This window comes from Oncorhynchus masou, chromosome 16, assembly GCF_036934945.1.
Source record: "Oncorhynchus masou masou isolate Uvic2021 chromosome 16, UVic_Omas_1.1, whole genome shotgun sequence".
Classification (NCBI taxonomy): domain Eukaryota; kingdom Metazoa; phylum Chordata; class Actinopteri; order Salmoniformes; family Salmonidae; genus Oncorhynchus; species Oncorhynchus masou.
Window position 1 is genome coordinate 39,613,831 of NC_088227.1, and position 15,066 is coordinate 39,628,896.

The window sequence follows — 15,066 nt, forward strand, 5'->3', positions numbered from 1 at the left end:
GGAAACATACAGGACAAACTGGCACAGAGAGACAGGAAACACAGGGATATATACACTGGCACAGAGAGACAGGAAACACAGGGATAAATACACTGGTACAGAGAGACAGGAAACACAGGGATAAATACACTGGCACAGAGAGACAGGAAACACAGGGATAAACATACTGGAACAGAGAGACAGGAAACACAGGGATAAATACACTGGCACAGAGAGACAGGAAACACAGGGATAAATACACTGGTACAGAGAGACAGGAAACACAGGGATAAATACACTGGTACAGAGAGACAGGAAACACAGGGATAAACACAATGGAACAGAGAGACAGAAAACACAGGGATAAATACACTGGCACAGAGCGACAGGAAACAGGGATAAACACACTGGCACAGAGAGACAGGAAACACAGGGATAAACACACTGGCACAGAGAGACAGGAAACACAGGGATAAATACACTGGTACAGAGAGACAGGAAACATAGGGATAAATACACTGGTACAGAGAGACAGGAAACACAGGGATAAATACACTGGCACAGAGAGACAGGAAACACAGGGATAAATACACTGAGGAAAAACAAGCGACACCTGGAGGGGGTGGAGACAATAACGAGGACAGGTGAAACAGATCAGGGTGTGACAGTTGTATTATGGCACTACATGCTTCACATCATATTGTGAGTGATGGCAATGTTTGGTTATTACATAGAAATACAGAATGAAAAGACAGTACAAGCTAGCATATTGGATAGTAGAAGATGTTGTAGCTGGGCATTTAGCCATGGGAAGAAACTTTGCACAACACAGTGAAGCCTTCAAGGAGACGGGAGCCACACGTGAACTAGCCACTCCTAGGTAGATCAAACCTGCTTTACATTTACATTTAAGTCATTTAGCAGACGCTCTTATCCAGAGCGACTTACAAATTGGTGAATTCACCTTCTGACATCCAGTGGAACAGCCACTTTACAATAGTGCATCTCTGTGATACTGCCTGTACCGGTCCAGAGTCAGTTAAAAGTACACAACCAGAAGTGGTTGACACAAGATGATTGACTATTTCCGAACCATCACACATACCCCCAATGAGAGAGGAAGTCTGCAGGCCTGTGATTCGCCCACTGGCCACGGGTACATGTGACATTTGATGGATCCCTGTGATGTACAGTGATCCCACGCTAGGCCAGAGACTTCCTAGGAGTTTCCTATGGCCTGACGTTTGCGTGAGAGGTGACGATATCACACATTGGGATTGGCTGTTTCTTTTTCTGTATCACTGCGAATGAAGTCTTACAGTTCTGTTGGCCACAGTCGAAAGTAATGCACGACACAGGGATAAGGGTGCCATTTGGGAGGTGGAAAAAAGGGAATAGTGGCTGAGACTGGAGGATGATCCTCAGGTCAGGAAGTGAAGCTGGCAGGAATTCCAGACCAGGATGGCTTGGCCCTCCACTTCCTGCGTCGTGACGTGGCTGACTGATGCAAACCAGGCCTAGACCAACCAAGCCCAACATGTGTAAGCCTTCCAGACTGGAGGGAGTCCCAGGGTCTGTCACCCTGGCGTGGCTGACTGACACAGCTGACGGACTGGATGACGCAAACCAGACCAGGGCCAGTCTGGGTTCAGCCTCCTACTTCCAGTCTGCTTCCCAGGAATATGTGTTGTGTTATGCCCTTATTGTGCCCTTATTGTGCCCTTATTGTGCCCTTATTATGCCCTTATTGTGCCCTTATTGTGCCCTTATTGTGCCCTTATTGTGCCCTTATTGTGCCCTTATTGTGCCCTTATTGTGCCCTTATTGTGCCCTTATTATACCCTTATTATGCCCTTATTGTGCCCTTATTGTACCCTTATGTGCCCTTATTGTGCCCTTATTGTGCCCTTATTGTGCCCTTATTGTGCCCTTATTATGCCCTTATTGTGCCCTTATTGTGCCCTTATTGTGCCCTTATTGTACCCTTATTGTGCCCTTATTGTACCCTTATTGTGCCCTTATTGTGCCCTTATTGTGCCCTTATTGTGCCCTTATTGTGCCCTTATTGTGCCCTTATTGTGCCCTTATTGTACCCTTATTGTGCCCTTATTGTGCCCTTATTGTGCCCTTATTGTGCCCTTATTGTGCCCTTATTGTGCCCTTATTATGTCCTTATTGTCTGTCTGAGAGATAATACTGCAGGATTCCCCTACACAGAGACTGACAGCAAGGTGTCAATCTGTCAGCGCCAACCACAGAGGGAAACACACACAGCTGAAAGATGCCTTCATGACGCAATACAGGAGTTTCACTACCCACAATCCACCACACTGACAGCACAGTAAGGTATGGCCAGGCGACTGAGCTATACAGTCTCTATAAAGCTCACCTTTAAAGGTGTCTTGGTCTTGCTATTCAGAATACCGCTGTGTTACAGATATCATGGTGGTTAGTGGACCATAACGTTAGCTTTGTGTATTCTCCCTTCTGTTGTGAGCAGCCTCGGTTATCCACTCTCTCTCATGCATGGAGCTACTTTAGCAGGAGGTAGACTCCTCACGTTACAAAGGTCAACGGCTTTACTGTGCTGGCCAACACACCTGGGACAAAGGCGAAGTGGCTAACATGAATTTCTTATCAAAGGAATTGGTATTACTTGTACCAATGCACATTTGATTTCAATCATGAAAATACGTTGTGATGCGTTTAATGATTTAGATGAATAAGTACAGATGCTGTTATAAGGTTCAACACTAAAGTCAATGCATTAATTTATTGGACAAGAATTTATGTATATAGCCACAAGCATAGTAAAAACAAATGAATAAAGTTCACAAGGTTCTAATCCCTCTCTGTGGTCGAGAAACAGAAACACTGAAAGCGGGCCGCAGGGGCGCCGATGGGAAAGGTGAAGGTGCGGCGTTGGTTTCCCTCCAGACCCATTCTGTGTCCTCACTCGGTTTGAGCGAGACAAAAGCCCCACAGAAACCAGAACCTGGGGCAGCGCTGCTCTGCTGCTGAGAGTCAGAGAGGAGAAGAATGGGCTCCTTTCAGTGTCTAGCTGGCTGGGCCGGACTAACTGTACAGTACACCTCGGAGAGGCACTCAGAGTAGAGGGGAGATGGGTTACCCAGACAATGGACACACACAGGGATCTCTTCGGCTCTTCAGGATCTCATCTGGCAGAGTCAGAGTCTGAGAGAGAGAGGGAGAGAGAGAGAGAGAGAGAGAGAGAGAGAGAGAGAGAGAGAGAGAAAGAGAGAGAGAGAAACGCTTGGGGGGTGGATTTTTGTTTTGGTGTGAACACAACCGCTTTGATTGCTGCTTCTCTCCAAGCTAGGCAGTCCCTGCCGTTGTCAGACTCTGTTGTCTGTTTGGGTACAGCGAGATTGGCAGGAGAGAGTGAGAGCCGCAGTGGCATTCCAGTTTCATCTGACACCATGGCTTTTGTTGAAAACTGCAGTCCACCGGAGCCGCTGTTATTGGGTTTGGTTTTCAGCGTGGGGGTAGCTAGCGATGAGCTCTGACACAAATACTTTGAGGGGATGTAACTAACCATCGTGATTCACCCAAAAGATTCTGTGTCCTCTCTCTGTTCTCACAGACAATGCCAGTGGAGCAGTATTCAGAGAATACGGGCACAACTATTATTCCCACGGCAGAAAATAACCAAAGAACATCATGACAACTGGTCCACTGGCCAGTAGTGGCCGCAATGCCAAAGCGTTCATGTATGACAAAACTGTCAAAACAAAAGCACAGTCCTTACACAACAAGAACTTCAGTCTGATTGACGAGCCAAGTTCTCAGTGGGAAAAATGCAATGTAAAAATCCCTAAAGTACTGCTTTGCTTCTCAGCTAATCCATTAAAAACACAGACACAACCCAGATAGCAATCATACCTGGGTTAAAATACTATTTGAAATCATTTCAAATACTTTAGTTGGGCTTGATTTAGCTTGTCCGTTGCAACGGAAACAATAGAAAAGTCTCAATGAGTGCAAAGCCTGCCCACCCCGCCACTCCAGTCAGCCTAAAAACCAAATGCTCAAAGTATTTGAAACTATTTCAAGTACTGTTTGAACCCAGGTAGGTCTGCACACAACCCAGAAAGTTCTGAAAGCAAAGAAAAGGTTAATACCCTATCTCATCCATCTATTCAAGGTTCTTGTACGATTTCACACTTCTATCAAAGACACCTGTCTACATTCCTGATGCCGCCTTCACAAGATTCAAGAGATGGCGTCAATACTATAGTATTCACTGTAGTGTTTTTGCAGAATTTACTGTGGTATTCACTGTAGTGCAAAAACACTGTAGTATTTACTGTGGTATTTACTCTTGTATTTACTCTAGTATACTGTAGTATTTACTCTAGTATTTACTCTAGTATACTGTAGTATTTACTCTGTATTTACTCTAGTATACTGTAGTATTTACTCTAGTATTTACTGTTATATACTGTAGTATTTACAGTTAGCTTTAGTATCAATACTGTAGTTTAAGAAAGCTGTACTATACTGTAATATTAACTGTAGTATTTACTCTAGTATACTGTGGTATTTACTCTAGTATTTACTGCGATATACTGTAGTATTTACAGTTAACTATAGTATAAATACTGTGGTAAAAGAAAACTGTACTATACTGTAATATTTATGTCACGCCCTGACCTTAGAGAGCCTGTTTATTTCTCTATTCGGTTAGGTCAGGGTGTGATTTGGGTTGGCATTCTAGTTTTCAATTTCTTTGTTGGTCGGGTATGGTTTCCAATCAGAGGCAGCTGTGTATCGTTGTCTCTGATTGGGAATCATGCTTGGGCAGCCATTTTTCCACCCACGTTTGTGAGATCTTGTTTTTGTACAGTTGCTGTATAGCCCTGCAGAACTTTACGTTAGGTGATCTTTTGTTATTTTTGGGCGTTCATCTAAAATAAAGTAAGATGGACACTTTCCACGCTGCGCTTTGGTCTCATTCCGACGACGGACTTAACAGAAGATCCCACCACCAAGTGACCAAGCAGCGTGCCCAGGAGTGGAGGACATCATGGACCTGGGAGGAGGTAATGGCAGGGGACAAGACCCTGCCATGGAAGCAGGCGGAGGCAGCGTGAGAGGAACGGCGACGAGATCAGGAATCTTGGACATGACGCAAGCACGAGAGGCAGCCCCAAAACATTTTTTGGGAGGGGGCACACGGAGTGGTCACACGGAGTGGTCGGCAGAGCCGCGGGGTGAACCAGAGCCAGCCAGGGAGTCGAGTGAGGAGCTCGATGCAAGATTCCGGAGAGAGGTGCTGGCGTTGAGAGCGCTGCAGAGTGGGCGTGCTGAGGAGGATGACACCTGCCCGGTGTCATGTGCACCGGTTTCACGCATCTGGCCTTCGGTGTGCCTCCCCAGTCCGGTGGGTCCTGTGTCTCCTCCGTGCACTCGCCCTGGGGTCACGGTTCAGGCACCATGTTATGCAGTTCTACGCACCGTGTCTCCAGTGCGCCTTCACAGACCAGTGCGTCTTGTGCCAGCGCCCCACACCTGCCGGGCTAAAGTCAGCATCCAGCCAGGACGGGTTGTGCCAGCTCTATGCTCCAGTGCGCCTCCACAGTCCAGTACGTCCCTATGCCTCCTCACCGCACTCGCCCTGAGGTGCGTGTCATCAGCCCGGTGCCACGCATCAGGCCTCCAGTGCGCCTCCACAGTCCAGAGCTTCCAGCGACAGTTCCCAGTCCAGAGCTTCCGGCGACAGTTCCCAGTCCATAGCTTCTGCCGACGTTTCACAGTCCGGAACCTCCAACGACAGTCCACAGTCCGGAACCTCCTACGATGGTCCACAGTCCGGAACCTCATACGATGATCCACAGTCCGGAACCTGCTGAGACGGTCCATAGCAAGAAGCCTCCAGTGATGATCTTGTTTTTGTACAGTTGCTGTATAGCCCTACAGAACTGTACGTTCGTTGATCTTTTGTTATTTTTTTTGTTCATGTAAAATAAAGTAAGATGTACACTTTCCACGCTGCACTTTGGTCTCATTCCGACGATGGACATAACAATTTTGCATATTTTGTTTCATTATTGTTAACATTGAGTTGGAGGTTTTCTCCTTCCTGAAACATGCTTCATAAATACTAAAATAGCAAATGTTCTATAACTTGTAGGAAGGTAGGACTGGAGTCTGAACGGAGAGTTCAGACCTCCTTCTTTTTTCTATAACCAGTAGGTAGGTAGGAAGGAAGGAAGGATCCCCCCAGGATATGCTGATTTGGCTCTCGCCTTCTGTAAAAAGAAGGCGACTCAATTACAACCTCATCGACGGGGGGATTGTGAGATAAATCTCCTGGCAAACGCTGCGCTTTCCAGGAGTCACGTGTATCCCCTGTCGCAAGATGAGACGGTGGCTTTGGAGACATATGTCTCTGAATCCCTGAATCAGGGATACATTCGGTCATCCACTTCACCCGTCTCGAGTATCATATTTTGTGAAGAAGAAGGATGGAGGTTTACGCCCGTGCATTGACTATAGAAATCTCAATCAAATCATGGTGAGGTACAGATACCCTCTACCTTTTATCGACTCGGCGATTGAGTCAATGCATGGGGCTTCTTCACGAAACTGGATCTCAGGACGACGTATAACCTGGTGCATATCCGGGAGGGAGGCGAGTGGAAGAGAGCATTTAGTACCACCTCAGGGCATTATGAGTACCTCGTCGTACGGGTTGAATAATGCTCCATCAGTTTTCCAATCCTTTGTAGACAAGATTTTCAGGGACCTGCATGGGCAGGGTGTAGTGGTGTATATCGAAGACATTCTGATATACTCCGCTACACTCGCCGAGCATGTGTCCTTGGTACGCGGGGTACTTGGACAGCTGTTGGAGCATGACCTGTATGTCAAGGCCAAGAAATGCCTGTTCTTTCAGCCTGTTCTTTCGTCTCCTTCCTAGGGTATCGTATTTCCACGGCAGGGGTGGAAATGGAGAGTGACCGTGTTGCAGCCGACTCCCACCACAGTAAAGGAGGAGCATCGATTTTTAAGGTTTGCCAATTACTACCGGAGGTTTATCCGGGGTTTTGGCCAGGTGGCTGCTCCCATTACCTCACTGCTGAAGAGGTGTCCCGTACGGTTGCAGTGGTCGGCTGAGCGGACAGGGCTTTTGGGCAGCTAAGAGCCCTGTTTACGTCGGCTCCCGTGCTGGCCCATCCGGATCCCTGTTTGGCGTTCTGCCCCTGTGCTTTCTTCTCGAAGAAGCTCAGCCCAGCGGAGTGAAACTATGATGTGGGGGACCGGGAGCTGTTGGCTGTGGTTAAACCGTTGAAGGCATGGAGACATTGGCTTGAGGGGGCTAAAAAACCCTTTTCTCATCTGGACTGACCACCGCAACCTGGAATACATCCGGGTAGCGAGGAGACTGAATCCTCGACAGGCAAGGTGGGCCATGTTCTTTACCAGTTTTATGTTAACTCTGTCCTACGGACCAGGTTCCCAGAATAAGAAGGCAGACGCACCGTCCCGGCTGTATGACACAGGGGAGCGGCCCATGGATCAGACTCCCATACTCCCGGCCTCTTGTCTGGTAGTACCAGTCATGTGGGAGCTGGACATGGACATTGAGCAGGTGTTGCATACGGAGCCCGCTCCCCTCCAGTGTCCCATCGGGCGTATGTACATTCTGTCTGCTGTCCGTGACCAGCTGATCTATTGGGCCCACACGTCACCCTCCTCTGGTCAACCGGGGATTGGTCAGACGGTACGCTGTCTGACTGGGAAGTACTGGTGGCCCACCTTGGCTAAGGACGTGAGGGTTTATGTTTCCACCTGCTCGGTGTGTGCCCAGTGTAAGGCTCCGAGACACCTGCCCAGAGATAAGCTTCACCCCTTACCCATTCCACAACGACCTTGGTCAGATCTGTCTGTGGATTTCTTAACCGAGCTACCTCTTTCACAGGGAAACACTACGATCCTGGTCGTTGTGGATAGTTTCTCTAAGTCCTGTCGTCTCGTCCCTCTGCCCGGTCTTCCTATGGCCCTACAGACTGCGGAAGCCCTGTTTACTCACGTCTTCCGGCACTACGGGGTGCCTGATGATATAGTGTCTGATCGGTGTCCCCAGTTCACATCGAGAGTCTGGAAGGAGTTCATGGAACGTCTGGGGGTCTCGATCAGCCTTACCTCGGGTTTTCACCCCGAGAGTAACGGGCAGGTAGAGAATGTCAACCAGGATGTGGGCAGTTTTCTGCGGTCCTATTGCCAGGACCGGCCGGGGGAGTGGGCAGTGTTCGTGCCCTGGGCCGAGATGGCGCAGAACTCGCTTCGCTACTCCTCCACTAGCCTCTCTCCCTTCCAGTGCGTATTGGGGTACTAGCCGGTTCTGGCACCTTGGCATCAGGGTCAGACCGAGGCTCCTGCAGAGGACGACTGGTTCTGGCGCGTTAGGAGACATGGGAGGCCGTCCATGTTCACCTCCAGCGTATCGCGCTTCGCTAAAAGACCAGCGGGGGACCGGGTCTGGCTCTCGACCCGAAACCTGCCCCTCCAACTGCCCTGCCGGAAGCTGGGTCCACGGTTTGTGGAGCCATTCAAAGTCCTGAGGAGGGTGAACGAGGTATGTTACAGATTACAGCTTCCCTCTGATTACCGTACTAATACAACCTCAAACCTTGTTCCATGTGTCTCTCCTCAGGCCGGTGGTGGCTGGTCCGCTCCAGAAATCCTAGGTGCGGGAGGTTCCTCCGCCCCGTCTGGACATTGAGGGGGCCCCGGCGTACTCCGTTCTTGCCATCCTGGATTCGAGGCGTCCCACTCCACGGGGGCCCTTCAGTACCTCTTTGGAGTGGGGAGGGGTACGGTCTGGAGGAGAGGTGATGGGCGCCGAACTGCTACGGGAGTTTCACAGTCGGCCGGATCGTCCTGCGCACATCAAGGGGGGGTACTGTCACGACTTCCACTGAAGTAGGCTCCTCTCCTTGTTCGGGCGGTGTTCGGCGATTGACGTCACCGGCTTTCTAGCCATCGCCGCTCCATTTTTCATATGTCCATTTGTTTTGTCTTGTTTCAATACACACCTGGTTTTCATTATCATATCACACTGCATGTATTTAGTCCTCGGTTGCCCTTCATGTCTTTGTGTGTTATTGTTTATTGTTATGTGGGTATGTTCACGCGCTAGACTTTTGTACATGTTCTGTGTTTTGGGCACTTTGATGTCATTTTATGCTTATTTTATTGACCAGAATAAAAGTGCGCCTACTCTGCTCTGACATCGCCTCCCGTACACAACCGTAACAAGTATTCTACAATATACTACACAATTCTATAGTTAGTACTGCACATAACCGAGGGATACTACAGTGTGCAGTATAGTATTCTACAGTAAATTACTACAGAATTTTATACTAAACTGTAGTAGATTTTCAAGTGGAGACACAGAATTCAGGAAATCCGCCAACTAGGATTTCTGGGACACTTAGGAATTTTGGGTATATTACCGGAATTTTGCAACCCTACATGACAGGCCCCAGTACATTGTTGTAGTGCACATACACAGGCCCCAGTCTTTGGACTCTCTCGACACGGTTACCTTGTAGTGTATGGTACATTGTGGTGATGCTCTGTTGTTTGACTGGCCCTGCTTTTCCTATGGGACATAAACAGTTGTGTGGATGGGACATAAACAGACCCTATAGTGGTGTGGATGGTACATTAACAGACCCTATAGTGGTGTGGATGGTACATTAACAGACCCTATAGAGGTGTGCGTTTAAATGCTTTCACGTGTGTGTGTGTGTGTGTGTGTGTGTGTGTGTGTGTGTGTGTGTGTGTGTGTGTGTGTGTGTGTGTGTGTGTGTGTGTGTGTGTGTGTGTGTGTGTGTGTGTGTGTGTGTGTGTGTGTGTGTTTATGTGTGTGTGTGTGTGTGTGTGTGTGTGTGTGTGTGTGTGTGTGTGTGTGTGTGTGTGTGTGTGTGTGTGTGTGTGTGTGTGTACTTGCGTGTGCGAGTGTGTGCGTGTGCGTGTGCGTGTGTGTGTGTCTCTGGGTGTTTGTGTGTTTCCATGCATGCTTTCATTGTATGTGTGGCTGTGAACTGTGAACGCATAACTATGTCCGTGTGTGTGTGTGTCTCTGTGTGTGTATCTGTGTGTCTCTCTGTGTGTGTGTGTGTGTGTGTGTGTGTGTGTGTGTGTGTGTGTGTGTGTGTGTGTGTGTGTGTGTGTGTGTGTGTGTGTGTGTGTGTGTGTGTGTGTGTGTGTGTGTGTGTGTGTGTGTGTGTGTGTGTGTGTGTCTGTGTGTGTAAATCAAACCATTTCGCTGCGGTCTGTCACAGATGTGACCTGTTAATTCAGTGTTGATGCCAAAGCTGTGTCTAGACCGCCACTGTAGAGTTACTGTGTCCGGTCTGGGCCGTGTAAACACACACACACACACACACACACCACTGTGCAGCACATGCCGACATGTTGCTGATTAAAACATCGCAATACCCTCAAACACATTTTGAAAAACTTCAAACAGCCCTTGGTAGCAGTGCAGACAGAAAACTTTCACACAGCGATATCATGTGTTTTCTTTCAGATTTCCTAAAACTAGCGATTACAGAGTTAATCACTGAAATTCCTGTGAGTTCGGACAGGGCCACTGTGGATATTCCTGTGAGTTCTTACAGGGCCACTGTGGATATTCCTGTGAGTTCTTACAGGGCCACTGTGGATATTCCTGTGAGTTTTGACAGGGCCACTGTGGATATTCCTGTGAGTTTTGACAGGGCCACTGTGGATATTCCTGTGAGTTCTTACAGGGCCACTGTGGATATTCCTGAGTTCTTACAGGGCCGTTCTTACAGGGCCACTGTGGATATTCCTGTGAGTTCTTACAGGGCCACTGTGGATATTCCTGTGAGTTCTTACAGGGCCACTGTGGATATTCCTGAGTTCTTACAGGGCTGTTCTTACAGGGCCACTGTGGATATTCCTGAGTTCTTACAGGGCCGTTCTTACAGGGCCACTGTGGATATCCCTGTGAGTTCTTACAGGGCTGCTGTGGATATTCCTGTGAGTTCTTACAGGGCCACTGTGGATATTCCTGTGAATTCTTACAGGGCCACTGTGGATATTCCTGTGAGTTCTGACAGGGCCACTGTGGATATTCCTGTGAGTTCTTACAGGGCCACTGTGGATATTTCTGTGAGTTCTTACAGGGCCACTGTGGATATTCCTGTGAGTTCTGACAGGGCCACTGTGGATATTTCTGTGAGTTCTTACAGGGCTACTGTGGATATTCCTGTGAGTTCTTACAGGGCTACTGTGGATATTTCTGTGAGTTCTTACAGGGCCACTGTGGATATTTCTGTGAGTTCTTACAGGGCTACTGTGGATATTCCTGTGAGTTCTTACAGGGCTACTGTGGATATTCCTGTGAGTTCTTACAGGGCCACTGTGGATATTCCTGTGAGTTCTTACAGGGCCACTGTGGATGTTCCTGTGAGTTATGACAGGGTTCCTTTGGATATTCCAACAGTGGAGTCGTTGTTCTAGGGGGTCTTTGCCGGCTTTGCGCCCGTTCAAAAATATGTTTTTGTATCTTTTTGGAAAAAAACCTAACGGGAGCATTCAGTTTATAGAAGAAAAAGCGTAGCAGACAGAGAAGGCCTTTGCATTGACTACTTCATGCCATGACAAGATTGTGTATGTTTACATGTGAGTAATGCCCCCTTTTGAAAAACAGTCAAGTTCAAAGAAGCGAGTCCCTCGTAGACTTGTTTAAGGCGAGCAGATAGCAGGAGGGAATCAAAATGAAGAAAAAAATTGTAGTACCCTATTCCCTCTGTAGTGCACTCCGTTTGACCAGACACCTATGTATCCTGGTCAAAAGTAGTGCACTGTAAAGGGAATAGGGTGTCATGTGGGAAGCAGGGTGTGTCATCCCCAAGCATTGTAAACCACCAAAACCCCCCAAAAATAAATAAATGGAGGAATAGAATAACTTATTGATTTGAGGACAAAGGTCACCTTTTGACATGAAAGACAAAGGTCAAAAAGTCACATTCCTTCTGTAACGGTATAACTTTAGTCCGTCCCCTTGCCCCGACCCGGGCTCAAACCAGGGACCCTCTGCACTCATCAACAACTGACACCCACGAAGCATCGTTACCCATCACTCCACAAAAGCCGCGGCCCTTGCAGAGCAAGGGGAACCACTACTTCAAGTCTCAGAGCGAGTGACGTCACCGACTGAAACACTATTAGCGCGCACCACCGCTAACTAGCTAGCCATTTCACATCGGTTACACTTCTATGGCTGTAAGGGAGCATCACTGTGGGGGAGACTGCATCGCTGTGGGTGAGACCGCATCGCTGTGGGGGAGGGAGAGTCACTGTGGGGGAGGGAGAATCACTGTGGGGGAGGGAGAATCACTGTGGGGGAGGGAGAGTCACTGTGGGGGAGGGAGAATCACTGTGGGGGAGGGAGAATCATCGTAGGGGAGGGAGAATCACTGTGGGGGAGGGAGAATCACTGTAGGGGAGGGAGAATCACTGTAGGGGAGGGAGAGTCACTGTGGGGGAGGGAGAATCACTGTGGGGGAGACCGCATCGCTGTGGGGGAGACCGCATCACTGTGGGGGAGACCGCATCACTGTGGGGGAGGGAGAATCACTGTGGGGGAGGGAGAATCACTGTGGGGGAGGGAGAATCACTGTGGGGGAGACCGCATCACTGTGGGGGAGGGAGAATCACTGTGGGGGAGACCGCATCACTGTGGGGGAGGGAGAATCACTGTGGGGGAGGGAAATCACTGTGGGGGAGGGAGAATCACTGTGGGGGAGGGAGAATCACTGTGGGGGAGGGAGAGTCACTGTGGGGGAGGGAGAATCACTGTGGGGGAGGGAGAACCACTGTGGGGGAGGGAGAATCACTGTGGGGGAGAGAGAATCACTGTAGGGGAGGGAGAGTCACTGTGGGGGAGGGAGAATCACTGTGGGGGAGACCGCATCGCTGTGGGGGAGGGAGAATCACTGTGGGGGAGGGAGAATCACTGTGGGGGAGACCGCATCACTGTGGGGGAGGGAGAATCACTGTGGGGGAGACCGCATCACTGTGGGGGAGGGAGAATCACTGTGGGGGAGGGAGAATCACTGTGGGGGAGGGAGAATCACTGTGGGGGAGGGAGAATCACTGTGGGGGAGGGAGAATCACTGTGGGGGAGGGAGAGTCACTGTGGGGGAGGGAGAATCACTGTGGGGGAGGGAGAATCACTGTGGGGGCGTCACTGTGGGGGAGGGAGAATCACTGTGGGGGGCGTCACTGTGGGGGAGGGAGAATCACTGTGGGGGAGGGAGAATCACTGTGGGGGAGGGAGAATCACTGTGGGGGAGGGAGAATCACTGTGGGGGCGTCACTGTGGGGGAGGGAGCATCACTGTGGGGGAGACCGCATCGCTGTGGGGGAGGGAGAGACACTGTGGGGGAGGGGGAATCACTGTGGGGAAGGGAGAATCACTGTGGGGGAGGGAGAATCACTGTGGGGGAGGGAGAATCACTGTGGGGGAGGGGGAATCACTGTGGGGGAGGGAGAATCACTGTGGGGGAGGGAGAATCACTGTGGGGGAGGGAGAATCACTGTGGGGGAGGGAGAATCACTGTGGGGGAGGGAGAATCACTGTGGGAGAGACCGCATCACTGTGGGGGAGACCGCATCACTGTGGGGGAGACCGCATCACTGTGGGGGAGACCGCATCACTGTGGGGGAGGGAGAATCACTGTGGGGGAGGGAGAGTCACTGTGGGGGAGGGAGAATCACTGTGGGGGAGGGAGAATCACTGTGGGGGAGACCGCATCACTGTGGGGGAGACCGCATCACTGTGGGGGAGACCGCATCACTGTGGGGGAGGGAGAATCACTGTGGGGGAGGGAGAATCACTGTGGGGGAGGGAGAATCACTGTGGGGGAGGGAGAATCACTGTGGGGGAGGGAGAATCACTGTGGGGGAGGGAGAATCACTGTGGGAGAGGAAATCACCGTGGACAAATAAGTCTTGTGGGTTTGTTGTTGTATTGTCTGAGTCCCAAAATGACACCCTTTCCCACTTATAGTGCACTACATTTGACCAGGGCCCACAGGCATCTATGAACTATATAAGGAATAGGGGGCCATTTTTGACACAAGCATTGTACTCTGTTTGACTCCAACCATCACAGAGAATTGTTGGTCACAAAAATTACATTCATTATTTTATTTTGGGTTTCAGCATTTTTTTTTTTTTTTACATATATATATAGTTGACTGTGATTAGAAAATGGATCTGATGTAAAACATTACTTGATTGTATAAATTGAATGTGAATTGAGAAGGTTGAGAATGTGGTCAGGAGATGTGGTCAGGAGATGTGGTCAGAGATGTGGTCAGAGATGTGATCAGAGATGTGGTAAGCTATTAATCAAATTTATTTAAAAAAAAATCAAATTTATTTATATAGCCCTTCGTACATCAGCTGATATCTCAAAGTGCTGTACAGAAACCCAGCCTAAAACCCCAAACAGCAAGCAATGCAGGTGTAGAAGCACGATGGCTAAGAAAAACTCCCTAGAAAGGCCAAAACCTAGGAATAAACCTAGAGAGGAACCAGGCTAAGTGGGGTGGCCAGTCCTCTTCTGGCTGTGCCGGGTGGAGATTATAACAGAACATGGCCAAGATGTTCAAATGTTCATAAATGACGAGCATGGTTGAATAATAATAATGCAGAACAGTTGAAACTGGAGCAGCAGCACGGCCAGGTGGACTGGGGACATTAAGGAGTCATCATGTCAGGTAGTCCTGGGGCATGGTCCTAGGGCTCAGGTCCTCCGAGAGAGAGAAAGAAAGAAAGAGAGAAAGGGAGAATTAGAGAGAGCACACTTAAATTCACACAGGACACCGAATAGGACAGGAGAAGTACTCCAGATATAACAAACTGACCCTAGCCCCCCGACACATAAACTACTGCAGCATAAATACTGAAGGCTGAGACAGGAGGGGTCAGGAGACACTGTGGCCCCATCCAAGGACACCCCCGGACAGGGCCAAACAGGAAGGATATAACCCCACCCACTTTATTAAACAG

General features: G+C 49.3%; 1 long non-coding RNA gene across 1 annotated transcript in view; it reads right to left on the reverse strand.

Moving 5' to 3' along the window:
* Nucleotides 1-14,408: 14,408 nt before the first annotated feature.
* The window catches only part of LOC135557245 (uncharacterized), a 38,999-nt gene continuing 38,341 nt past the window's right edge, over nt 14,409-15,066 (reverse strand). The window contains exon 3 of the long non-coding RNA XR_010458200.1: nt 14,409-14,807. This is a non-coding gene — a long non-coding RNA (uncharacterized LOC135557245). The remainder of the gene's footprint in view (nt 14,808-15,066) is intronic.